Consider the following 27,916-nt stretch of genomic DNA (forward strand, 5'->3'; position numbering starts at 1 on the left):
AATCATAGAATTGATGAGGGGAAAAGGGTGAGCGGTGCACTTAGGAGTCTGTGGAGACAAAGAACTTTGTCCTTGGAGGCAAAGAGGGGAATGTATGAGAGTGTAGTTTTACCAACGCTCTTATATGGGTGTGAAGCATGGGTGATGAATGTTGCAGCGAGGAGAAGGCTGGAGGCAGTGGAGATGTCATGTCTGAGGGCAATGTGTGGTGTGAATATAATGCAGAGAATTCGTAGTTTGGAAGTTAGGAGGAGGTGCAGGATTACCAAAACTGTTGTCCAAAGGGCTGAGGAAGGGTTGTTGAGGTGGTTCGGATATGTAGAGAGAATGGAGCGAAACAGAATGACTTCAAGAGTGTATCAGTCTGTAGTGGAAGGAAGGCGGGGTAGGGGTCAGCTTAGGAAAGGTTGGAGGGAGGGGGTAAAGGAGGTTTTGTGTGCGAGGGGCTTGGACTTCCAGCGGGCATGCGTGAGCGTGTTTGATAGGAGTGAATGGAGACAAATGGTTTTTAATACTTGACATGCTGTTGGAGTGTGAGCAAAGTAGCATTTATGGAGGGATTCAGGGAAACCGGCAGGCCAGACTTGAGTCCTGGAGATGGGAAGTACAGTGCCTGCACTCTGAAGGAGGGGTGTTAATGTTGCAGTTTAAAAACTGTAGTGTAAAGCACCCTTCTGGCAAGACAGTGATGGAGTGAATGATGGTGAAAGTTTTTCATTTTCAGGCCACCCTGCCTTGGTGGGAATCGGCCAGTGTGTTAAAAAAATAAAAAAATAAATTATTATTATTAGGACTTGTATTCCATGGGAATGAACTCCACCCTATCTGTGATTATTCTTTATGTATTTTATCATTACGTAACTGAATTAAGACTTTTTCCACTTGTATTTAAGCCTCCCAATAATGAGGCTCTAGTGTGTTGACTAAGTTAATTATGTGATTGTACTACTGTATATTACATTATAAATCTAAAAAAAATACAAATGTATGCTCACTTTTAATACTGTAACATTATCATTACTATTATTACTGTCTAATCATTATTATTATTGTAACATTTTCCAGTACAGCATACTACTACTGTATTCTCTTAAAGTTTCCTTTTCATGGAGTTAATTAACTTTAAAACACTGGCTTGAATCCCTTATTCTCATACTGCATATTTAAGGACCAAATCTTTCACGTCTTCCAAACATTTACTAGTATGTACTATACGTATACTCATAATATGCTCGAAATGTCAATAACCTTATGATTCAGTTTATGAGATACCTAAACTATTAGGTTATTACTGCACTCAATCTCTGCAGGGCATTTAAAAAGGATAAAATGCAGAATTAATTTAATAAAATAAAAAAACATGAAGACCTTTGTTTTATAAATCCACAAGAGATGTATGGCATCAGGGACATGGGAAGCATTCAGATTCAATCCAAGGAAGGGGAGAGTAAGTCGAATTCCTTGGATCAAGAGCCCCTCACTGGCATCAAGGCATCTATCGTGAGGAGTTATGGACTGCAGTCCAATCAATCCTTAACGGATGTATTCTAATTTGATTAACATTACAAAATTTGTACATCTAAAGCTCTAAATTATTATTGTGATTATAATTTATAAGAATTTTTTCGTAGTAGCCATACAGAGAGCAACACAAGTCCCTTAGGTACTGCACAATTAACAAGGAACTTACAAATAAAGTAAACTGCAGAACTCCTATTATCCAATGGTTTGAGTAAATTACTATTATAACATTTAAATACTATATGCTACTGGTGTAAGAAGGTTTTAGCAGGTGGTTCTGACAGGGTTATCATATTTATAAGATGCTAAAACATATGGGTCATGTAATTCCACATAGCTGTACAAGTCTTAAGATGGATTATTATTATTATTACTAAATTATTGGACCAGTACTTAACATGTACAGGGCATACACTAGATATTTTTATTATTATAATCAAGGAAAGCACTAAACTAGTAGAGGTTATACAGCACCCAGGAAATGAGAAGCAATTACATGTGATCCAAGGAAGGGGAGGATAGATACAGTTCCTTGGAGCAAGAGCCCCATCACCATCCAGGTACCTACTCGAGAGGATTTTTTTTATTATAGCAATCATGGGGAAGTAGAGAATATCTAAACCCATATTAACATACCGGCCATCTCCCACCAAGCAGGGTGACCTGGAAAAGAAGAAACACTTTCACCATCATTCACACTATCACTGTCTTGCTAGAGATGCACTGATACTACAGTTCAGATGTCTCTCCAAACTAAACTGCTAATATTCCCATCCCCCCTTCAGAGTGCAGGCATTGTGCCTGGAGAGGCATGCGAACTGTAGCTTCAGCACACCCTTGGCAAAAGAGTTATAGTGCGAGTGACAGTGAAACCGTTTCTTCTTTTTCAGGTCACCCTGCCTCGGTGGGAGATGGCCAGTGTTTAACAATAAAAAAATGGGGAAGCCTGAGGTAAGTAAGTTTATTCAGGTATACACAAATACAGTTACATAGATTATCATACATAGCAGCATATGTGTAAAGTACCTAGGATAACCCAAAAAAGTCAGACAGAGTGAATTATTTCCATTGGGGTCCTTTTACCTTATTATTATAATATAAAGGTGATAATATGTTATTATTATTCTATAAAGGAGATAACATCTTATTATACTAAAAAGACTATCTACTACATGAGGGTCATTAAGACAATCTACAATACGAGGGTCATTACTAGGAATAAGGTAAAATTACACGTGTGTTAGCTAAAAAAAATAAAAAATCATCCTTCTCCCTTTCTGTAGCTACATTCATCAGACACCTTTTGTCACTCTTCTTGAACTGGTTCATGCTATGACTGGCTTTGACATGTGCAGGCAGTCTGTTCCATTCCTTTATTGCTGTACAATAAAAGGTGTTTGAAGCCTGGCCAATGACTGTGGCTACTACAAAGTTGTGCTCTCTCCCCCTAGTACTATGATTACTTTGGTTCCCAACCTTGACAAAATTAACAGCAAGATATTTTGGACACTGTTTGTGAACAATTTTATAAACTTGATTTAACTTCAGTTGTTTTACTCTGTCTTCAACACTGTCACTGTCCTGTTGGTTTTGTACCAAATATAAACTGCGTAAGAACTTATAACATCATAACAGAACAGTCACAGACATGAGTTTGTTGTTACTGTACCTGTGTTTGCAGATACACACTGTCACAGCCATTTTATTTGAATTATCTCGCTGAAATACAAAGTAGCTGCTGTGATGTTATTGTTGATTTTAAAGGTTGAGACGGTCCTAGAACTGTACCAACCTCACCGCTAAAGGATTCGTTAACATGGACCACAGTGACGACCCCGTCACACCTCGCCAGTGACCCTGAGGAAGAAGCCTGCGAGGGCCAGGATGTCATGGTAGTCTGGCGATTTAAATTATTATTAAGGGTTTATTATGTAAGCCAGTGGGATTTATAGAGCGAATATTTCAGGACGGACCGAAGAGTCATCATTAGGTTCCTCTCCTAAGTGCGAGGTTGTCGTGAATGGATTTACAAGTTTTGGGAACGAGAGGTAATCGGGTTCGTGCCAGGGAAGGAAAAACAGGTCCAGCACCTTGAATCAGGAGACCCTCACCAGCATCAAGGAACCTCACTGGAGGAGTGCAGTTCTAACTCCTTCCAGTACAGGAAAGGAGATAGCTTTACATTATTATTATTATTATAATAAAAAAGAAAGATAGCTTTACAGTTACCGGTTACAAGAGAACTACCCCTGCAGCCCTACCTAAGATTAGGCTTCCCTTTTGTCCGCCTGATCAATCAGGCTGTGTGTGTGTCAGTTGGCACACACTATTAGGTACCATGTACCTGTTATCTGCCCAATACCTGATCAGGATAACGTTCAAAGTCTGCCCCGAGTTACGTCCAATGCCTGGCCAGAATCACGTCCAATGTCCGACCAATCATGTCCAGTGCCTGGTCAGTCACGTCCAACGCTTGGCCAGGGTGACGCTCATTTCCACCAGGATAGAGTGACGTCCAATATCCGGCTAGGGTGACATCTAATGCCTGGCCAGGATGAAGTCCAATGCTCGTACAGTGTGACGTTCAATGCTTGTCCAGGGTGACGGAGCGTGAAGGACCGGATCGAGCCCAGGGCCGAGGAACGAAAGCAAGGTGTCAGACTCTCCAGCTTGTGAGAGTAAACTTCCCACTAGACTCCCGAGGCAATCTCACGACGGTACATGTAGGAAAATAGCCCTGCCCGGAGCCTTGAGGATGGTGGCAAGAAACTGTGTCCGGCTTTTAAGGCGAAAACATCTTGGACTTTAGAAAGACAGGAGCACGAGAGAGGATAATGTCAGAGTGGAAAAAAAAGGGAAGCCCCAAGACTGGCTCAGCTAGTCCAAAGTGGACTGTGGTGGATTCTTGTGTCTTGTAATTATGAGGAAATAAGGTTACATTAAGTACCGGCTTTACCTATTGGTTATCTTTTTTTTCGACCCTAATTTATTAAAGGACAACAAAAAAGCATGAATCCATACCAAACTTTTCTCGCAGTCTCTGCTACGTGTCATGTAATTTTCTGGGGTCGACTTTTAGTTTTTTCAATGAAATATATTTTCGTGTCTATTTCCCTCATGCCTTTCGTTTCATACTGTATTAAAGTAATACGTCACACCATTCTTGTTAACTAGCAATAATAATGTCAACATCATAATCATTAAATTTCGGTGACATCATTTATGAATGCCTATAAATTCCTAAATAATTGTAAAAATATAAACAAATAAACATGTAAGTAAATGGATTCAGATTTTAATTTTGCCCCGAGGGACGAGTTTATTGGGCAATGCTCTTCATCCTGTTAATGAATATTTCTCTATAAAAACAGAATATTGTAGCCCAAACAGTTGACACGCCATTGGCGTTATCAACTCTTATCCTTGGCTGCTTCAAAGTCCGAAAAAAAAAGGAAATGAAAAAATGGGACTCTGTGGGCTTGAACCAATTGAACGGCGCTTGTCACAGCTCCATGTTCTTACATTCCACAATATTATGGCCTCTCAATGAGTAAATAATTCGAGAAAATCGTAATGAAAGATAGTAAACAATTCAAGGAAAAGGTGAAGTTCATTCCTGCAACCCAAAGAGCTTTATGGATGCCGTCTTGTGAATATGAACCCCGTCCATTTCCCTAATATGTTGTCCGGTTGCCTATGTATTGTATCTTCCTGGTCCCAAACCAGGAAGCCTGGTCTGGGACCGAAAGCGACTCTAGGTAACCACCCTGGTCAACAACAAGAACATCAACTGGGACCAGGTAAACCATGTCCTAAACGAAACATGTTGGAAAGATGTCTTAAATGACATGGATCCAAACCAGTGCTTCAACTTGAAAGGACCAACTTCCTGGCAGCCGAAGCATGTTCTAGGCATATTCCCCTAAGAAAAAAGAAGAGCAGGAGTATACTGGAGAGAGAAAGACGCTCCCTCTACAGAAGACGACGAAGAGTCACTGAGCTCCCCAGGAGTGCTAGAATATCTGATACACGAAAGAAGGTGCTGACCAGGGAAGTGGAAACTATCGAACTTAGGTTAAATGAACCAGGTAAATGTTACTGGTGTAAATACTGTGTACTTTGAATTAAAATTCACAATACCGTGGATGGAACAATTCACAAATAAATGAACAGGAACCAGGAGAGGCAGGAGGAGCTTAAAGCTATTAGTGAAATTGAAAGAAATTCAAAATATTTCTTTTCATATGCCAAAAACAAGGCAAATACCACATCTAGTATCGGGCCCTTACTCAGACAGGATGGGACTTACACAGATGACAACAAGGAAATGAGTGAAATATTGAAATCCCAGTACGACTCTGTGTTTAGTGAACCACTAATCGGTCTGAGGATCGACGACCCAAATGATTTCCTCATGAATGAGCCTCAAAACTCCATAAATGTATGCCAGATTTCCGACATTACCCTAACTCCGATAGATTTCGAAAAAGCCATTGACAACATGCCTATGCACTCAGCCCCGGGCCCAGACTCGTGGAACTCTGTTTTCATTAAGAACTGCAAGAAACCCCTCTTGCGTGCCCTAAGTACACTATGGAGGAGGAGCTTGGACATGGGTGAAATTCCACAGTCACTTAAAACAACGGATATAGCCCCACTCCATAAAGGTGGCAGCAAAGCATTAGCTAAGAACTATAGACCAATAGCTCTGACGTCCCACATCATAAAAATCTTTGAAAGAGTGCTAATAAGCAGGATTGCAAATCACCTGGATTCCCAAAATCTGCACAATCCAGGGCAACATGGGTTCAGGGCAGGTCGCTCCTGCCTCTCACAACTACTGGATCACTATGATATGGCCTTGGATGCACTGGAAGAAAATCAGAATGCAGATGTAATATACAGAGACTTTGCAAAAGCATTTGACAAATGCGATCATGGCGTAATAGCCCATAAAATACGTGCTAAAGGAATAACTGGGAAAGTGGGGAGATGGATCTTCAACTTCCTAACAAATCGAACACAAAGAGTAGTGGTCAACAGAGTTAAATCGGAGGCTGCCATAGTGAAGAGCTCTGTTCCACAAGGCACAGTACTCGCCCCCATCTTATTCCTTATCCTCATATCAGACAAAGACAGAGATATACACCACATTATTATTATAATCAAAAAGAAGCGCTAAGCCACAAGGACTATACAGGATATACACCACAGCACTGTATCATCCTTTGCCGATGATACTAGGATCTGCATGAGGCTGTCATCTGCTGACGACGCGGTTAACCTCCAAGAAGATATAAACAAAGTTTTCCAGTGGGCAACGGTAAACAATATGATGTTCAATGAGGACAAATTCCAACTACTCCGTTATGGAAAACTGGAGGAGATAATAACTAGAACAGAGTATACCACTGACTCCGGCCATACAATAGAGCGGAAAAATAATGTAAGGGACCTGGGAGTAGTAATGTCTGAGGATCTCACTTTCAAGGATCACAACAGTGCCACGATCGCACGTGCAAAGAAAATGATAGGATGGATAATGAGAACTTTCAAAACGAGAGATGCCAAGCCCATGATGATCCTTTTCAAATCACTTGTTCTCTCTAGGCTGGAATACTGCTGTACATTAACATCTCCATTCAAAGCAGGTGAAATCGCAGATCTAGAGAGTGTACAGAGATCCTTTACTGCACGTATAAGTTCTGTCAAGCACCTTAACTACTGGGAACGCTTGGAAGCACTTGACTTGTACTCGTTGGAACGCAGGAGGGAGAGATATATCATAATCTACACTTGGAAAATCTTGGAAGGAATGGTCCCAAATCTGCACACAGAAATCACTCCCTACGAAAGTAAAAGACTGGGCAGGCGATGCAAAATGCCCCCAATAAAAAGTAGGGGCGCCATTGGTACACTAAGGGAAAACACCATAAGTGTCCGGGGCCCAAAACTGTTCAACAGCCTCCCATCAAGCATTAGGGGAATTGCCAATAAGCCCCTGGCTGCCTTCAAGAGAGAGCTAGACAGATACCTAAAGTCAGTACCGGATCAGCCGGGCTGTGGCTCGTACGTTGGACTGCGTGCGGCCAGCAGTAACAGCCTAGTTGATCAGGCCCTGATCCATCGGGAGGCCTGGTCATGGACCGGGCCGCGGGGGCGTTGATCCCCGGAATAACCTCCAGGTAACCTCCAGGTCCAGGTAACCAAGCTGTAAGTACTATCGGCCTACATTATTATTATAAGCAAAGGGGAAGCACTAAACCCGTAGGATTATACAGCTATCGGCCTACAGGATGACACAACTATCACAACCCAGCTGATTCGGCACGTGTAGTAAAGCCATTCCAAGAGAGAAACGACACTGTAAAGTTTGTGGAGAACAGGACACACACTTGCACTATATCTTAGAACGTAACAGAGTAGACAGAAGAAACTTAGGACGACGTTTTGGTCGATCCTGGACCACTGTCAAGTCACAGCTCTCCTCTCAACACCAATTTATGTGGTTACAATAATAACTTTAATTTTTAAAGAGGTGAATCGGTAAGCCAGAGGAAGGCCTAAATCTTATGACCAATAGCTCCAGTGACAGTTCAAAATATAACCAAGACCCGTGTCAGGAAACATTTAACCTGTTTCCTGACGAATCATACCTAACCTAACCTAACCTCTCGTAAGTTCGGGGGTATGTTATTTGTGAATTGTTCCATCCACGGTATTGTGAATTTTAATTCTTCAGGGTACACAGTATTTACACCAGTAACATTTACCAATAATATCGATACGCTGTAAGGGCAGCTAGTGTCCCCCAAAAAAGATAGGGGTAACTGTCACCAATGGCCTGGACAACATGAAGGCCACACCACACTAGGACTGACAGTACGACTTGACTCACGAAATCGTAATGACACGATTGCAAACAAACCATACCCCGGCCGGGATTGAACCCGCGGTCAGAGAGTCTCAAAACTCCAGCTCGTCGCGTTAGCCACTAGACCAGCTACCCACAATAAGATTCGTCCAACTAGGTATATTTCTACACCATAGGAAGGTTAGCACAGGCACCACTGTGACCACAAATGCACGTTTTTACAGACGAATCCACTGGTTACTTCACGAGTGTCGTAGCAACATCCCACAGAGACAAAATTAAATAAAAGCAAAAATATATAATTTAGTTAAAACATGCTTAACTTTTTCCTTACACACGTTTTCAACTGCATCAGCATTACTGGTACCTTTAATATATATATATATATATATATATATATATATATATATATATATATATATATATATATATATATATATATATATATATATATATATATATATATATATATATATATATATATATATATATATATATATATATATATGCAATAAGATCACAGTAAACAGATGATTTCAGAATATGCAAAACAACCACTCTGAAAGAATAGAGAAATTCCAAGCGCTTTCGTGACTACTCACATTATCAAGGAACTATGATAATGTGAGTAGTCACGAAAGCGCTTGGAATTTCTCTATTCTTTCAGAGTGGTTGTTTTGCATATATATATATATATATATATATATATATATATATATATATATATATATATATATATATATATATATATATATATATATATATATATATATATATATATATGTGTGTGTGTGTGTGTGTGTGTGTGTGTGTGTGTGTGTGTATCTGTTTGTGTGTGTGTGTGTGTGTGTGTGTGTGTGTGTGTGTGTGTGTTTGTGTGTGTGTATTTATGAATACGATGACATTTAAAGGAGGTGACTATGCTGGTGAAGGGCTCTTGGTCAACGAATTGACACTACTTTTCCCTTCCTCGGATAAAACTTGATTGTCTACCGTTTTCCAGACGCTGTATCACCTCTATGCGATTAGTGCTTCTCTTTAAATAAAATAATAATATAAATAATGATACACACGAATTAGTACTTTTAAAAAACTCTCATCCGGCTTGTTATAGCATGAGATTACCATTATTGAATAATAAAATGAATTTACCATACTAACGTCAGAATACAAGAGTAAAAATACAGTTTTATTCAGGGGAAAAAATCGGTGTATTCGCAGTCCGTTTGTTAAAATTGTTATTTTTTTTTATCAACAAAGGGTGATATAGGGCGGTGCGGTTACTCTGATCTACACAGGAAGACATGTTTACCTAAAACATCCATTATATACGACTTTTTTTGTATCAGATTATTACAATCTGGGGAAGCGCGAAATCCGTAGGGGTCATACAACGTATGGGGAATAGGAATCAATCAGGTTCGAGTCAAGGAAGGAAAAGATAGGGCCACTTCTTAACTATCAGATATAGGGCATGGTACGGCTACCTTTCACTTTACACACCTTCACGCAGGTTATTCATACACTGGATTCACTGTATTATCTGCAAGTATCACTAAATCTTTTTCATCGTGACTGGAATCAAATTTTTTAAATGAATTCATTACTCATGGCAATGATCAAAACCCGTAGTTTAATACCACTATAACAGGATAGCTAAAAATTTTGGGCCCAGTCTCTGAAACCATTATGTCTCTATAATCTTTTTGACTTCCGCCCACGGTATGGTTGAAAGTGAATAAAAACCAATAAAAGCAACCCATCAAAAACTGAAATATTTTTACTCATTTTGAATTAGCACTCTTTCTCCCAAAGATATGATTCTGTGATCCTTCCGCAGACCCAGAAATATGGAGAATAAAATACCTGGTTTTAGCATTGGGGAACTTTCGGTATCAATTTTCTCCGTGTGTATCGGAATGGACACCGTACTTGCTAAACCAACAAGGACGCTACTGGTGAAAAAAGACAAATGCAATGGAGGCCTTGATTTGTATAACATTTCACACAACACTGCGCCTTTTCAAGTACATAAAAAGTGGATTCCATTACATATGTATCTTTATTCAACTACTATCGGCATCCTGACACTGTCTCCACCGAGGATCATACTGCCTGGGTATTGGGAGGAGCCAGGGTATAGTCAGGCCTAATCCGAGAAAAGGGGCGGGTTATTCCAATTCCTTGGATCAAGAGCCCATCGCCGGTATTAAGGCACCCCCACACGAGGCTAACTGTTGCTTTTCCATCAAGCTTATACAACACCTGAACCTCTTGTGATGTATGGTCCATATAAGAAGAGTTTTTTTTTTTTTTCAATATAATAACTACGCATGTTCCAGTCGCTGCACATTCCCAGAAAGGCATCCACGTATTTTACAAGCCCAGCAACTTCTACCTTAACGTACAGGGTATAGGGTAAGACACCCAGTATGTTTCTAATGCAGTTAAATATTAGTATTAAAGATGTGAAGCCTATCAAAAAGCGCCATTCACATGCTATCACATGGAAATTAATATTAAATTTTCTTCAATTAAAATGGCATATTGACACCTATACAGCCCTAGAATCAATTCGAACCTTCCACGAAGACACAACAACCAGCACTTTAATTTTCAAAGCACTCAGATGTTACATTATAAAGTTATCAGCGTTTAAGATTTGAAACAGAAAGTCTGAAGTATTCACAAATTATCGCATGAAAACCATTATTTAAATTTTAATAATTTCTTCAATAATTAAAATCGGAATTGTGAAAATAAAACTTACCATTTAAGGATGCTTTCCTGCGAACATAGATAAAGACCACTGTATGCATCTTCAGAATCAGGAATCTTGCCTAAGAAGATAAAAAAAATGAACTTACGTTCTCTCGAAAACGTAGAATATAAAGAATTTTCAACAGGGATTCAAATAACATATCTTTTCATTTTTTATTAACATATGGGCCGTTCCCTACCAAGGCAGGGTGGCCCGAAAAAGAAAAACTTTCACCATCATTCACTCCATCACTGTCTTGCCAGAGATGCACTTATACTACAGTTATAAAACTGCAACATTAACACCCCTCCTACAAAGTGCAGGCACTGTACTTCTCAACTCCAGGACTCAGCACGGCCTCCCGGTTTCCCTGACTCCCTTCATAAATATTACACTGCTCATACTCCAACAGCACGTCAAGTTCTAAAAACCATTTGTCTCCATTCACTAACATGCTCACGCATGCCCGCTGGAAGTCCAAGCCCTCGCACATAAAACCTCTTTTGTCCCCTCCCTCCAACCTCTCCTAGGCCGACCTCTACCCCGCCTTCCCTCCACTATCTATGATTTTAAAATAAAGTAAAACGCTTTTTTTAAGCCATAGAGTTGCAGGCGAATGGCACACTCTCCCACTCGGTGTTGTTAAAGCAAGTACTTGAAAAAAAACTTTGTAAGTTGGACCTGCTCCATGAGTTAGTAGGCCTGTTGATCTTCTTATTCATGTGTAAATGGACATCCATGTGTTTGAAGAAACATGAGACTTGATAATGATCGAGGACGGACTGAAATGCCATCTAGTTTTTTTTTTCATTTCCGACCTGTGAGTCATTTGTGAATTGCTCCAAATTTACAAACTAGGATATTATACTTTAAAAGTCGCTCACAAAGGTCAAAATAGCACATGAGGGAAATTTCCCTCCTCCTGTCTTAACATGGAAATTTATGTCAGAATCGCGAACAAGCGATACAGGATGAAAACATTCAACTCTCTCTGTGGTTGTTTTGCATTGTATGATAATAAGTTAACATAAGAACATAAGAACGAAGGAACACTGCAGAAGGCCTACTGGCCCATGCGAGGCAGGTCCAAGTCTCCTACCGGCTTAAGCCAATGCACCCAACCTAGTCAGGTCAGGTCACATTGACTTAAGGGAGGAACACGGCAACCGACCTGGTAGCACAAGCTATCAGGTCTAACTCACACCCACCCACATCCACTCATGTATTTATCCAACCTATTTTTAAAGCTACACAACGTTCTGGCCTCTATAACGGTACTTGGGAGTTTGTTCCACTCATCCACAACTCTATTACCAAACCAGTACTTTCCTATATCCTTCCTGAATCTGAATTTTTCCAACTTAAAACCATTGCTGCGAGTCCTGTCTAGGCTAGATATTTTCAGCACACTATTTACATCCCCTTTATTTATTCCTGTCCTAAGAACGTTCAGTTACAGCGTCGGCTCATTAAAAAAAGATAAAGCGTATTCCCGTTGCAGGAAATGTTTACATCCATGCTTCTCCTTAAGTATTAGATAATACCAGAAGACACGAAAGTGGCATTTTCTTATTAAATGGGATGAGAAGCCTACAGTAGTTCAGGTGAGCCAACGGTTACTTAACCACGATGACTTATTCCCAACACCGGTACATTAATCAGTGATACCCAACACCGGTACATTAATCAGATACCCAACACTGGTACATTAATCAGTGATACCCAACACTGGTACAGTAATCAGTGATACCCAACACCAGTACATTAATCAGTGATACCCAACACTGGTACAGTAATCAGTGATACCCAACACCGGTACATTAATCAGTGATAACACCGGTAGGTCAGTGGTTACTTTAATCACTGAGTGAATCACCTAACAGAAACCCAGGCCAGGAGACACTTTCCAATTTCCTGACGAACAAAGTGCCCAGCCAGACGACAGACCTGGTAAACCAACCACAGACAGGAAGGGAGGCATCAGCCTGTATAATCAAGAACTAACACAATGCTTAGCTTCTGAACACGTTAACACAACTGCACGGTGAATCCTAGTGTGGGAGTGAATTCGCCGAATTCTATTAGCATTGCGGTTTGTCAGAATCCACATAAGTGCATGAAACCCAATTATTTCTAATAGCTACATGCCCGCACAGATTAAACCTCTCGAATTCCGAGAAACACTAAAAAAAGAGCATGCATGGTGCGTGTCTGGGAAAGTTAATGGATTTCGGGAACTTGGGTGTATGATGAAGAACTGATGGTACAAGCCAGAGTCAGTCTTCTAACTTAAAATGTTACGTGTGTGGGTGAGAGGTAAGACTCGACCACCACACAGCTGACCTGGTTAGTCAGAGGTATTTCCTGACCATCAGCCCTTGTCAAACTGCCGTAACGTTACCCCATACCTCTACTTGCGGCTGAACTAGCCTCCTTCACAGGACTTCCTATAGCAGGTAGTGCTTTGTTCGTCTGGAAAATCTCTTGACGTGAGTCTTCGTAAGATGATGACCCGCTTATCGATTAAGCAACAGCTGACACACCAGTGCTCTGTATCACTGATGTAGCAACCACTGGCTTACCGGAACTAAGTTGTCCGCGTCTTATAATTATAGAAAGGCTTGGCACAGTGTCCTAGCAAGCTTGCTTCACAACACATACTTTAACACGCCTACATTCACTGAATATCATATAACATACCCGTGAGAACATAATGTTTAGGATACTGATAGATGAATAACACACACGTGCAACACTTCGGTATCTGTACTGTCGAAACATTGCGCCTGCGCAATAGTTTTCTTCAACAAAATGCATTAGTATATATAATGCAGTGGAGACAGTGTTACATATGTCTTTTTCATCAGCTTGTCAGTATTATATATCATCAATATAATTAGTTCTACTCTTTACACTGAACTGCATTAAAAAATTGTATGTTCACATCAGAAGTCTACTTAGGTCTTCCTGCGGTCTTCTTCCCTCTAAATTTATTATATGTCATATTTTAATGTCACCCGTAAAATAGCTGATGTTACTGTTAACTTCAATATGAAGACCATTTCTGTTTATTATGAACACTAAAAGTACCAGGTTAGAGCCCTGGGAAGGGGGGAATCCCTCTTACTCCTGTTTCCTGTTCAGTTCTAGACCATTTTTTTTAATTAAAACTGGATAATCAACAATGTGCTCCGACTCCATTATATATAATAGTTACACTGTGGGAAGAAAAACCGTCTATGTTTACCCTGTCGTTTTTCATAACAGTGCATGAGTTCAATATATAGTGTTGTTATGAGTCAGCCTGTGCTGGGAGACTTCAGTAAAGTAATGAAGATATCTTTGAGTATTACATTAAGGGTTCTTCAGCTACGGCAGCTTCAAAGGTTTCTTTTAAGCAGAGCTGGAGTTTCTATTACTTGAGAATTACCATCTCTTAGGGTAGCTTATCCCTTACACAGTAAAAATTAAATTTTTACGAGGATATATCCATCATCACAGAGCGTGAACAAACACGTCAGTATCTATTACGTACCAAGGTTCATAACAATAAAAATTATATATGGGAAAGCGAGAGAGAGCCCTTCAAGGGGGTGCCTTCATGCCGTTGTAATGCTCTACATCCAAGAAATCAACAATAATCAACATTGTGCAGCAATAATCAACATGCCAGTCATGCTGCATGAGTATGCAGGAGGACAGTTTTATCAGGATTGAAGGACTGAATAACTTTTTCAAGGCAGTCACTGACCACTTCGAACTACTTCATGTATACCAAGACCTCTGGAATTGGCGAGACGTCCCCACAATAAGGATACCCAAGTGTAGCACATGTGTCTTATTCATCTACCTGTCTGTTTTTCCCGTTCAAAGCAGGAGAAATATCAGAGCTGAAACAAATACAGAGATCGTTTACGGCTTGCACTGAGCCAGTAAAGCACCTAAATACTGGGAACGCTTTCAAGTCTTGAACATGTACTCATTGGAGCGGAGGAGAGAGAGATACATGATAATATATACCTGGAAAGTACTCGAGGGCCTGGTCCTAAATCTGCACACTGCCATAACAACATACTGGAGTGAGAGTTATGGGAGGAAGTGTAAAATAAACCCAGTGAGGAGCGGGGTGCGGTGGGGACAATAAGGGAACACTGTATCAACATCCGGGGTCCCAGACTATTCAACATCTTTCCAGAAGATATCAGAAACATGGCTGGAACAAGTGTAAGAGCCTTCAAGAGGAAACTGGACAAGTATCTTCACCAGACAGGTGCCAGATCAACCAGGCTGTGATGGATATGTGGGGCAGCGGGCCTCCAGCAGCAACAGCCTGGTTGATCAGGCAAGGACCAGACGAGCCTGGCCCATGGCCGGGCTCCGAGAGTAGTTAAACTCTCGAGACTCTTCAAAGGTATATATGTCGTGTCGAATAAGTAAAACTTGCTATTTTGGTTTAAACAGCAATGCACTTCTTGCCGAATAGAGCAAGCGAAAATTTGTGTATGCAATAATTTCGCAAAAATCATTCTGAATCTAACGAAAAAAAATATATTTCACTGTTTGTTTAGTAAATCATTATAAACTTATGTAAAATATATTTAACTGGATTAGGCTAAATTAAATTACGCTTGTTATAATAAGATTAGGTAAGTTTCCTAAGGTACTTTTGGTACAAAATCATTAAATTTTTTTATCAACATACATGAAAAAATATATCTTTAAATGCATGAGAATTTTTTTTAGAAAGAACTTAATTTTAAATGAGTTCTTGCTAATTGACCAGGTTTACCTATTCGGCACACACACACACACACACACACACACACACACACACACACACACACACACACATATATATATATATATATATATATATATATATATATATATATATATATATATATATATATATATATATATATATATATATATATATATATATATATATATATATATATATATATATATATATATATATATATATATATATATATATATATATATATATATATATATATATATATATATATATATATATATATACATATATATATATATATATATATATATATATATATATATATATACATATATATATATATATATATATATATATATATATATACATATATATATATATATATATATATATATATATATATATATATATATATATATATATATATATATATATATATATATATATATATATATATAGTATACCTGTTCAGGTATATACCTTGAAGCCTTGATAAAGCTCCCGGTGAGCGAGATTGTCTAAATAATTATCAAAATATAGCAAATTTGTCCATTTACTTCAACATAAATAAGACCAGTCCCAGATGAGATTATTGCTGGCCTCACGCACTCCAGCGTACGAACCATAGCCTGGCTTTAGCAACGTATCCAGTTCCCTCTTGAAGACAGCAATGGCGAGAGGCTGTCTGCAAATACCCCCAATGAGGAGCAAAGGGCCCCTTGCTCTTGGGCCCTCTGCTTTTCATTGGGGGTATCTGGCACTGCCTGGCGAGCCTCTTGCTTTCGTGGGGAGTGGTTTCTGTTTACAGATTTTGGAATAACCCCTCTAGGATTTTCCAGGTGTAAATTATAATGTATCTTTCTCCCTTTCGTCCCAAAGAGTACAAACCAAAGGATTTCAGATGGTTAATTGGGATTAAAGACTATCGATTACACAAAGGTTAGTAAGGCTCCATGTGACTTGTTCACCACCAGAGTATATACACTGAAAGATATACATTTCTCGGTGTATATAACCTTGATAAACAACCCAAACTCTTAAAAGCATACACCAGCACACTGCGACACCTCACTGATGAAGCAGCGTATTGTATGAAGACAAAGTATGTAGCAGCATGAAAAGAAAGTATGTAGCAGCATGAAAAGAAAGTATGTGGCAGCAAGAAAAGAAAGTATGTGGCAGCATGAAAAGAAAGTATGTAGCAGCATGAAAAGAAAGTATGTGGCAGCAAGAAAAGAAAGTATGTGGCAGCATGAAAAGAAAGTATGTGGCAGCAAGAAAAGAAAGTATGTGGCAGCAAGAAAAGAAAGTATGTGGCAGCATGAAAAGAAAGTATGTAGCAGCATGAAAAGAAAGTATGTGGCAGCAGTATGTGGCAGCAAGAAAAGAAAGTATGTGGCAGCATGAAAAGAAAGTATGTGGCAGCAAGAAAAGAAAGTATGTGGCAGCAAGAAAAGAAAGTATGTGGCAGCATGAAAAGAAAGTATGTGGCAGCAAGAAAAGAAAGTATGTGGCAGCAAGAAAAGAAAGTATGTGGCAGCATGAAAAGAAAGTATGTGGCAGCAAGAAAAGAAAGTATGTGGCAGCAAGAAAAGAAAGTATGTGGCAGCATGAAAAGAAAGTATGTGGCAGCATGAAAAGAAAGTATGTGGCAGCATGAAAAGAAAGTATGTGGCAGCATGAAAAGAAAGTATGTGGCAGCAAGAAAAGAAAGTATGTGGCAGCAAGAAAAGAAAGTATGTGGCAGCAAGAAAAGAAAGTATGTGGCAGCAAGAAAAGAAAGTATGTGGCAGCAAGAAAAGAAAGTATGTGGCAGCATGAAAAGAAAGTATGTAGCAGCATGAAAAGAAAGTATGTGGCAGCATGAAAAGAAAGTATGTAGCAGCATGAAAAGAAAGTATGTAGCAGCATGAAAAGAAAGTATGTGGCAGCAAGAAAAGAAAGTATGTGGCAGCATGAAAAGAAAGTATGTAGCAGCATGAAAAGAAAGTATGTGGCAGCATGAAAAGAAAGTATGTGGCAGCATGAAAAGAAAGTATGTAGCAGCATGAAAAGAAAGTATGTGGCAGCATGAAAAGAAAGTATGTGGCAGCAAGAAAAGAAAGTATGTGGCAGCAAGAAAAGAAAGTATGTGGCAGCATGAAAAGAAAGTATGTAGCAGCATGAAAAGAAAGTATGTGGCAGCATGAAAAGAAAGTATGTGGCAGCATGAAAAGAAAGTATGTAGCAGCATGAAAAGAAAGTATGTAGCAGCATGAAAAGAAAGTATGTAGCAGCATGAAAAGAAAGTATGTAGCAGCATGAAAAGAAAGTATGTAGCAGCATGAAAAGAAAGTATGTAGCAGCATGAAAAGAAAGTATGTAGCAGCATGGAAAGAAAGTATGTAGCAGCATGAAAAGAAAGTATGTGGCAGCATGAAAAGAAAGTATGTGGCAGCAAGAAAAGAAAGTATGTGGCAGCAAGAAAAGAAAGTATGTGGCAGCATGAAAAGAAAGTATGTGGCAGCATGAAAAGAAAGTATGTAGTAGCATGAAAAGAAAGTATGTAGCAGCATGAAAAGAAAGTATGTGGCAGCATGAAAAGAAAGTATGTGGCAGCATGAAAAGAAAGTATGTGGCAGCATGAAAAGAAAGTATGTGGCAGCATGAAAAGAAAGTATGTGGCAGCATGAAAAGAAAGTATGTGGCAGCATGAAAAGAAAGTATGTGGCAGCATGAAAAGAAAGTATGTAGCAGCATGAAAAGAAAGTATGTGGCAGCATGAAAAGAAAGTATGTAGCAGCATGAAAAGAAAGTATGTGGCAGCATGAAAAGAAAGTATGTAGCAGCATGAAAAGAAAGTATGTAGCAGCATGAAAAGAAAGTATGTAGCAGCATGAAAAGAAAGTATGTAGCAGCATGAAAAGAAAGTATGTGGCAGCATGAAAAGAAAGTATGTGGCAGCATGAAAAGAAAGTATGTAGCAGCATGAAAAGAAAGTATGTAGCAGCATGAAAAGAAAGTATGTAGCAGCATGAAAAGAAAGTATGCTAATAAAGTATGAAGACAAAGTATATACATAATATGAAGACAAAATCTGAAGTAACAATTAAGAACAACTTTCCTCGCCGTGTGAAGTTCGAGCAGGATAATGCTGTATACTGAGCGAAACACTATCCCAGGATAATGCTGTATACTGAGCGAAACACTGTCCCAGGATAATGCTGTATACTGAGCGAAACACTGTCCCAGGATAATGCTGTATACTGAGCGAAACACTGTCCCAGGATAATGCTGTATACTGAGCGAAACACTGTCCCAGGATAATGGTGTATGTAAAGTAAAAGGACACAAGTGCAACTAATGTGACATTTTATTACGGCAACGTTTCGCTCTCCAGGAGCTTTATCAAGCTTGATAAAGCTCCTGGAGAGCGAAACGTTGCCATAATAAAATGTCACATTAGTTGCACTTGTGTCCTTTTACTTTACATATTGTCGGTAATTCTACCAACTTTATTATAATGGTGTATACTGAGCGAAACACTGTCCCAATAAACGCTTGTTCTTCAACAAGGTATTGTGGTGCTATGTACAGCACCACAATAAGGTAGTGTATGTGGTGCTACGCACAGCACCACAACATGTACAAATGAAAGGTGCTCTAGTGAACACGGTATACAAAAAAGAAATACACGTTAGGCTGCGTCCGTAGCGAGGTTAATGGTGTTGAGGTCGAGGGTGTAGAGGTTTTTGTGGCGTCTGTGACCATGGTGGACACCACCATAACACCAGACATTAAGTTTGCTCCTTCCCCTCTCCCGGGACCAGGCGAGTCCCCTTACTTCCCTCCGTCGTGTTAGCTCAAATATCTGAGGGGAAAGTGACATCACGTCCCCCCTGCAACTCTTCTCACGCCAAAACTGCATGATTTATACTTGTTCACTCTCTTTGTTCTCTGCGTATTAGGTTAAGTTACATTATGTTACGCCTGTTTAACGAACAGCAGCAGCGTCATTTAGATTTTAGACCGTTAACAACAAGACGATGTTCACGTACGGGGTGAGGACATGTTCTATTAAAACGCGCAATTTCTTACACACTGGCATTTGTTCATCTTTGCCCAATGAGTGAAATATTGAAATCCCAGTACGACTCTGTGTTTAGTGAACCATTAATCGGTCTGAGGATCGACGACCCAAATGATTTCTTCATGAATGAGCCTCAAAACTCCATAAATGTATGCCAGATTTTCGACATTACCCTAACTCCGATAGATTTCGAAAAAGCCATTGACAACATGCCTATGCACTCAGCCCCGGGCCCAGACTCGTGGAACTCTGTTTTCATTAAGAACTGCAAGAAACCCCTCTCGCGTGCCCTAAGTACACTATGGAGGAGGAGCTTGGACATGGGTGAAATTCCAGTCACTTAAAACGACGGATATAGCCCCACTCCATAAAGGTGGCAGTGAAGCATTAGCTAAGAACTATAGACCAATAGCTCTGACGTCTCACATCATAAAAATCTTTGAAAGAGTGCTAAGAAGCAGGATTGCAAATCACCTGGATTCCCAAAATCTGCACAATCCAGGGCAACATGGGTTCAGGGCAGGTCGCTCCTGCCTCTCACAACTACTGGATCACTATGATATGGCCTTGGATGCAATGGAAGAAAATCAGAATGCAGATGTAATATACACAGACTTTGCAAAAGCATTTGAAAAATGCGATCATGGCGTAATAGCCCATAAAATACGTGCTAAAGGAATAACTGGGAAAGTGGGGAGATGGATCTTCAACTTCCTAACAAATCGAACACAAAGAGTAGTGGTCAACAGAGTTAAATCGGAGGCTGCCATAGTGAAGCGCTCTGTTCTACAAGGCACAGTACTCGTCCCCATCTTATTCCTCATCCTCATATCAGACATAGACAGAGATATACATCACAGCACCGTGTAATCCTTTGCGGGTGATACTAGGATCTGCATGAGGCTGTCATCTGCTGACGACGCGGTTAAACCTCCAAGAAGATATAAACAAAGTTTTCCAGTGAGCAACAATATGATGTTCAATGAGGACAAATTCCAACTACTCCGTTATGGAAAACTGGAGGAGGTAATAACTAGAACAGAGTATACTACTGACTCCGGCCATACAATAGAGCGGAAAAATAATGTAAGGGACCTGGGAGTAGTAATGTCTGAGGATCTCACTTTCAAGGATCACAACAGTGCCACGATCGCACGTGCAAAGAAAATGATATAATGGATAATGAGAACTTTCAAAACGAGAGATGCCAAGCCAATGATGATCCTTTTCAAATCACTTGTTCTCTCTAGGCTGAAATACTGCTGTACATTAACATCTCCATTCAAAGCAGGTGAAATCGCAGATCTAGAGTGTACAGAGATCCTTTACTGCACGTATAAGTTCTGTCAAGCACCTTAACTAATGGGAACGCTTGGAAGCACTTGACTTGTACTCGTTGGAACGCAGGAGGGAGAGATATATCATAATCTACACTTGGAAAATCTTGGAAGGAATGGTCCCAAATCTGCACACAGAAATCACTCCCTACGAAAGTAAAAGACTGGGCAGGCGATGCAAAATGCCCCCAATAAAAAGTAGGGGCGCCATTGGTACACTAAGGGAAAACACCATAAGTGTCCGGGGCCCAAGACTCTTCAACAGCCTCCCATCAAGCATTAGGGGAATTGCCAATAAACCCCTGGCTGCCTTCAAGAGAGAGCTGGACAGATACCTAAAGTCAGTGCCGGACCAGCCGGACTGTGGCTCGTACGTTGGACTGCGTGCGGCCAGCAGTAACAGCCTAGTTGATCAGGCCCTGATCCATCGGGAGGCCTGGTCATGGACCGGGCAGCGGGGGCGTTGATCCCCGGAATAACCTCCAGGTAACCAGGTAATGTAACTGACGGTACACGGTACTACGGAAATTAGGTCAGGTCTACCTACCTACCTGTAGGTCGTTCCGAGGGTCAACACCCCCGCGGCCAAGTCTTTGACCAGGCCTCCCGGTGGATCAAGGTTGATCAACCAGGCTGTTACCGCTGCCCGCACGTAATCCAACGTACGAACCACAGCCCAGCTGGTTGGGCTATGTTAGGTTAACATATATTAACCTATATTTACGTATTAGTAACCGGTAATATCTAAAAAACACACACGTGGCTTACGTCTAATATCGCGTTTTCTCTTAAACGCTAAAAAAAAAAGTTTTGAAAGATGTGTTGCCCTCCGGGTGAGTCTGCCCCTTCACAGCTGCTCCATCATCCTCTTTTAGCCCTTCATGCTGCAGGATCCCCAGTTCGATCCCCTTTACGGAGAGGCCTTTGTTATGGAGGGGGCCTCTGGGTAAACATATTCAACTCCGCTAGACTAGCACTCTTCAATTTACCTCACTAGTGACTACAGACGACACACCAACACCTTCACATTTGCCACGCGTGTACTGTGAGAAGCTCTCTTATACTCCACCCTGTATTAATGGTATAGTCATAGGCGGAATAAGATGCCAAAACAAGTCCTTTTTTTTTTATCTTTTTAAGCGAAGAGTCGGTGGATCGTAGGGGTGTTAAATGTGAGGGAGGTAGGCGTGTTGAGTGTAGGTGAAGTAAGTGTATGGAGTGGGTGTTAGGTAAGCGTGTTGAGTGTGAGGTAGGCGTGTTGAGTGTGAGGTAGGCGTGTTGAGTGTGGGTGAAGTAAGCGTATGGAGTGGGTGTTAGGTAAACGTGTTGAGTGTAAGGTAGGCGTGTTGAGTGTGTGTGAAGTAAGCGTATGGAGTGGGTGTTAGGTAAGCGTGTTGAGTGTGAGGTAGGCGTGTTGAGTGTGGGTGAAGTAAGCGTATGGAGTGTGTTAGGTAAGCGTGTTGAGTGTGAGGTAGGCGTGTTGAGTGTGGGTGAAGTAAGCGTATGGAGTGGGTGTTAGGTAAGCGTGTTGAGTGTGAGGTAGGCGTGTTGAGTGTGAGGTAGGCGTGTTGAGTGTGTGTGAAGTAGGCGTATGGAGTGTGTTAGGTAAGCGTGTTGAGTGTGAGGTAGGCGTGTTGAGTGTGAGGTAGGCGTGTTGAGTGTGAGGTAGGCGTGTTGAGTGTGAGGTAGGCGTGTTGAGTGTGAGGTAGGCGTGTTGAGTGTGAGGTAGGCGTGTTGAGTGTGAGGTAGGCGTGTTGAGTGTGAGGTAGGCGTGTTGAGTTTGTGTGAAGTAGGCGTATGAAGTGTGTGTTAGGTAAGCGTGTTGAGTGTGAGGTAGGCGTGTTGAGTGTGTGTGAAGTAGGCGTATGGAGTGGGTGTTAGGTAAGCGTGTTGAGTGTGAGGTAGGCGTGTTGAGTGTGTGTGAAGTAGGCGTATGGAGTGGGTGTTAGGTAAGCGTGTTGAGTGTGAGGTAGGCGTGTTGAGTGTGTGTGAAATAGGCGTATGAAGTGTGTGTTAGGTAAGCGTGTTGATTGTGAGGTAGGCGTGTTGAGTGTGAGGTAGGCGTGTTGAGTGTGTGTGAAGTAGGCGTATGGAGTGTGTTAGGTAAGCGTGTTGAGTGTGAGGTAGGCGTGTTGAGTGTGTGTGAAGTAGGCGTATGGAGTGGGTGTTAGGTAAGCGTGTTGAGTGTGAGGTAGGCGTGTTGACTGTGTGTGAAGTAGGCGTATGGAGTGTGTATTAGGTAAGCGTGTCGAGTGTTGAGTGTGAGGTAGGCGTGTTGAGTGTGAGGTAGGCGTGTTGAGTGTGTGTGAAGTAGGCGTATGGAGTGGGTGTTAGGTAAGCGTGTTAATTGTGAGGTGGGCGTGTTGAGTGTGAGGTAGGCGTGTTGAGTGTGAGGTAGTGTGTTTAGTGTGAGGTAGGCATGTTGAGTGTGACGTAGGCATGTTGAGTGTGAGGTAGGAGTGTTGAGTGTGAAGGAGGCAAGGGAAGGCAGGTGTTGGTTCCCATGGGAAAAGTGAGGTTTGCTTATGCTGGTGATGGTGCAAATCCTGTGCACTTACGCAATACACCAGTGTTCCTTGCAAAGTGCTCGGCTCATAAGTTAACTGGATATGTAGGTTACGCTTACATAAACTGCTGAAGAATGTAGGATATGTTAACATAAAGAGCTGAAAACTGCAGACTATGCTAAGAAATAACTGGAGAATGTAGAATATGCTGACATAAAAAGCTCAAGAATGTAGGCTAAGCTAGCAAACAACTGGAGAAAGTAGGCTATGCTAAACATAAACATCTGAAGAATGCTGGCTATGCTAATAAACAGCTGAAGAATGTAAGCTATGCTAACATAATCAGCTGGAGAATGTATGTCATGTTAACAGCTGAAGAATGTAAGTGTAGGCGATGCTGACAAACAGCTGGAGAATGTTGCTTATGCTAACATAAACAACAGGGGAATTTAGGCTATGCTAACATAAACAGGCTGAAGAAAGTAGGCAACGTTAACAGCCTGGTCTCAGGCCGAACTGAGAGGACAGAACAATTGAAAAGTTTACAGGAAGAGATACAATAATAAATGTTTTTTAAATCGCATGTGGTGGCTCGAAAGAACAGTGTTGACAAGATGGGTAGCGCATACAGTCTAACAGCAAGCCTTATTAAAAAAAAATGTTTCGCTCGAGCGATATGTGGTCTTAATAAAAGTTAGCCCTCTTTAAGTGTCCCTGTATTACTTAAAAGTGTGAGTGTTGTGCTGGTGTTGGTGATGGCGGCAATGGGTGAGGTAGTAATGAGGCCCATTGTCAGGATGTCCACAGTCCCGGAGTGGCGGGCCGGCTGCTGCTGCTACCCCTGCTGCTGCTGTTGCCGTTGTTGCTGCTACCGTTGCTACTGCTACCGCTGTTGCCGTTCTTGCTACCGTTGCTACTGCTACCGCTGCTGCTGTTGCTGCTGCTACTGCTGCTGCTGCTACCGCTGCTGCTGTTGCTACCACACTGTTGCTGCCGCCGCCTTTTCCACAGCTGCTTACACCAATACCACCACAACCAGATGACCTCCCACCAATACCACTACGGCTGATTCCTGCCCACCACCTTCACCAAATTTATAGCATACCTGTGACCGGCTTCGATCATACTTCTACTTTCCTAGTACGTCCTTGACTACACTTGTGGTGACTACCTGATCAACTAGGCTATTACTGCCTGTAGCTCACAAACCCACATTACCACCACAAATTGGCTGACCACAGTGCCTTCTGTAGGAACTTGTCTTATTGGGCCTTAGCTGCACAAGAATGAGACATGTAGGTCGAAAAAGCGATACACACAAAAACGTGGTTTCCTAATATGCAAATTAAAATCGAAAAAAAGTCGTGATATGTGCAGCTTTGACAAAGGTTAGAATGCCTTTTTTTTTCTTGTTCTGTAGAAAAACATTACACGGCATTTCGATCTGTTCTGAACCTTCATCAAATCACATGATAAATGTCGTCTAATGTTTGCTCTTGGACCTCTTTAAGGTGTTGACTTCCAACTGTTGAATTCCCTGGGTGAGTTGAGCTATGCCTCTTAGCCCTTAGGTTTAGTAAAGAAATTGACCTACAGCTTCGCTACCTTTAAAGTACAGACGATAAGCCTCCAAACTGTGCGTTAATAGCCAATTGTTCCAGCCACGGTATTGTGACTTATTCTCCAGGTTAGCTTAGACATGTATGGGTGTGAGTTGGACCAGTCTAACATGGACTACGACTTCGGTGTCGAGACTTATACTCCCACAGAAAGTAAAGCAGGGCGTCTTATTTTCATTGTAATCACAGGGAGACACTAAATCCGTAAGGGTCATAGAGCGCCTGGGAAATGTGAAGCAATAAAATTTAACTTTAAGAAGGGGAGGGTTGATCTAAAACAGCCAATTTTTTTCAATATATTTTTTTGTTATTAATAAATCCATCAAGTTTATAAGGACCTGGACCGCTAGCAGCAAGGTCCTGAACCGGTGAATGGATAATAACCAAAATTATTATCATATTTCAAAAGACAAACGGTAAACCAGTATGGGTCAAACAACGCAGAAACTCCAGCAGTGCAAACGATGGTAATATTTAAGCTAGGCAACGACCAGCACCACCTCTCCAACTTCTATGCAGGTCGCAGCAGCCTATTGCCCAGTGTACGTTGCAAAGTTTTTATTGTCACAACATTTCGCTGTGTAGACCATTTGATTACTCTTAATTTATTGACTTGAAAAAGCTCTATATCGCGCGAAACGTTGCCGCAATAAAAGCAGCAGCCTGGTGCCCATGGTACACTAGTACTTTACGGTGCGGGTAAGAACAGGTTTCAATTGTCACATTTCGCTCTATATAGAGCTTTTATGACTTGATAAAGCTTTGCATATAGCGAAACACTGTCACAATAAATACTTGTTACACAACTATCTACTCTTTTTTAATCGTTTCCTGTTCAAAACTACGAGGAGAGTGAGGCAGAGTGGAATATGGAACTATTTTTCCAGTAAAAGTAGACCTTATACAGGGATGTGTATCGCCGTGGTTATTTAATATATTTATAGGTGGGGTTGCAAAAGGGTGTTAGGAAGAGGTGTGAGATTAAAGAAAATGAATCGGATATGCATTAGTTGTCACAGTAGCTTTTTGGACGATGGCCTTTTTTTTTTTAGGGGGGAGGGGTCCGAAGAGAAGTGGCGAAGGTTGGTATGGACTTTATTAAGAGAGAGAGAGAGAGAGTATAAAAGAAATTAAAAGCGAACACGGAAAAGTGAATGTATGTAGATGAAAGTGAACGTGTCGATAGATGGGTTTATGAACGACGAGGCGAACCACTGAATAGATGAAAGGCGAAAAGGTAGGTGGAATGTTGAGGCGTCCGTGAAAGAAATTTATATATGAAGACCAAAACAAAGAGGCTTTTTATGAAAGGCATTATTCGAGGATAGAAGAGGGATTGTTGAGGTGGCTTGGGTATTTAGAAAGAACGCAGAATAGAATGACCAAGAGGGTGTATAAATTCGGAGTGGGTAGGAGTCGTCCCAGGAAGAATGGGAGGGCATGAAGGTTTTAAGTGGTATGAGCAACAATAGCAAGTATTAAACAAAGGCAGGTGCTCAAGCATATTTAAGTTTTCACTTATAACAGTGAGTCACCATATAACAGTGAGTTACAAAGAAACTAAAGTTAACTATAATATCTCATAAAAGAGGGAAATGTGGCTATAAACTGCAAGAGCCATAAAAGAGCTTACATAAACCCTACATAAGGAAAAACATGTGGAATATGCAGAGAAAAATTTCAGCACCAGACATACAGCCTAGGAAGGTCCTTGCAAATGCATTTGCATGGAAGATAAACCATTATGAGCAAAGATAATTAATTTACAGGCATTCCTCCCTAAAAAAATTATTTCTTACAAAGCCTACCTCGCATCTATGAGCAAGTAAAAAAAATTCTTGAAAACAGCACAAATAAGAAAAGAGTCAAGTTCCGGAAAACAAAAGCAAAAAAAAACTTTTATAACGAAAGGTTAGAATATTGCCACTGACTACAAACAAGAGGTATAGAACACCAAACTGAATAAAACTCACCAAACACCAAACAAAAGAAAAGAGAGAAATAATATCAAGAGGAGGAAATGAAAGGCAGATAAGAACTTACGAAAATTCAGAGAAAAACACAGAAAGTACAGAAATGGTCATAAATAATATCAACACGAACCATGTGTAAATATTATGAGCAATACGTAAATATGGACTAAAATACCATTATAATCACTTCAGGAAATTCAGAAATATGTTAGGAACAGGAAGCATCTCTTTAGGAAAGTGTGCAAGATTCTATCTCCCAGAGATGTGCGAAGATTCATCTGAGGAAAAACTGTGATAACCTTAAATACCTACTGTTTCACGTGAGAGGAACCAAGCGTTTCTAAAGGAAATCTTTAATTTTTTTAGGCATAGGGATAAATGAAGGTAAAAACAGAGAAAAAACTATTTAAATAAATAAAAAAACGTGGAAAAAAAGAAGCAGGACAGCCTGAGTTTCAGTCAATGGGGTAAACGAACAAGTAGGACAGCCTGAGTT

General features: G+C 40.6%; 1 protein-coding gene across 19 annotated transcripts in view; it reads right to left on the bottom strand.

The window, feature by feature from the left end:
- Positions 1-27,916, bottom strand: part of LOC128702693 (putative uncharacterized protein DDB_G0271982) — a 152,988-nt gene that overhangs the window by 16,593 nt on the left and 108,479 nt on the right. For 2 of the 19 annotated variants that reach the window (XM_053797087.2, XM_053797077.2), the window contains one exon: positions 11,166-11,235. The exons of 13 other annotated variants lie outside the window; for them this stretch is intronic. The gene's annotated coding sequence lies outside the window, so the exon portion shown is untranslated. Of the gene's footprint in view, positions 1-3,190; positions 3,323-11,165; positions 11,236-13,103; positions 13,123-13,564; positions 13,746-27,916 lie in introns of those variants that run through there. 4 more of the 19 variants (XM_053797084.2, XM_070101960.1, XM_070101958.1 and 1 more) reach the window with 4 other exon arrangements.

Source organism: Cherax quadricarinatus, chromosome 79 (assembly GCF_038502225.1).
Source record: "Cherax quadricarinatus isolate ZL_2023a chromosome 79, ASM3850222v1, whole genome shotgun sequence".
Taxonomy (NCBI): domain Eukaryota; kingdom Metazoa; phylum Arthropoda; class Malacostraca; order Decapoda; family Parastacidae; genus Cherax; species Cherax quadricarinatus.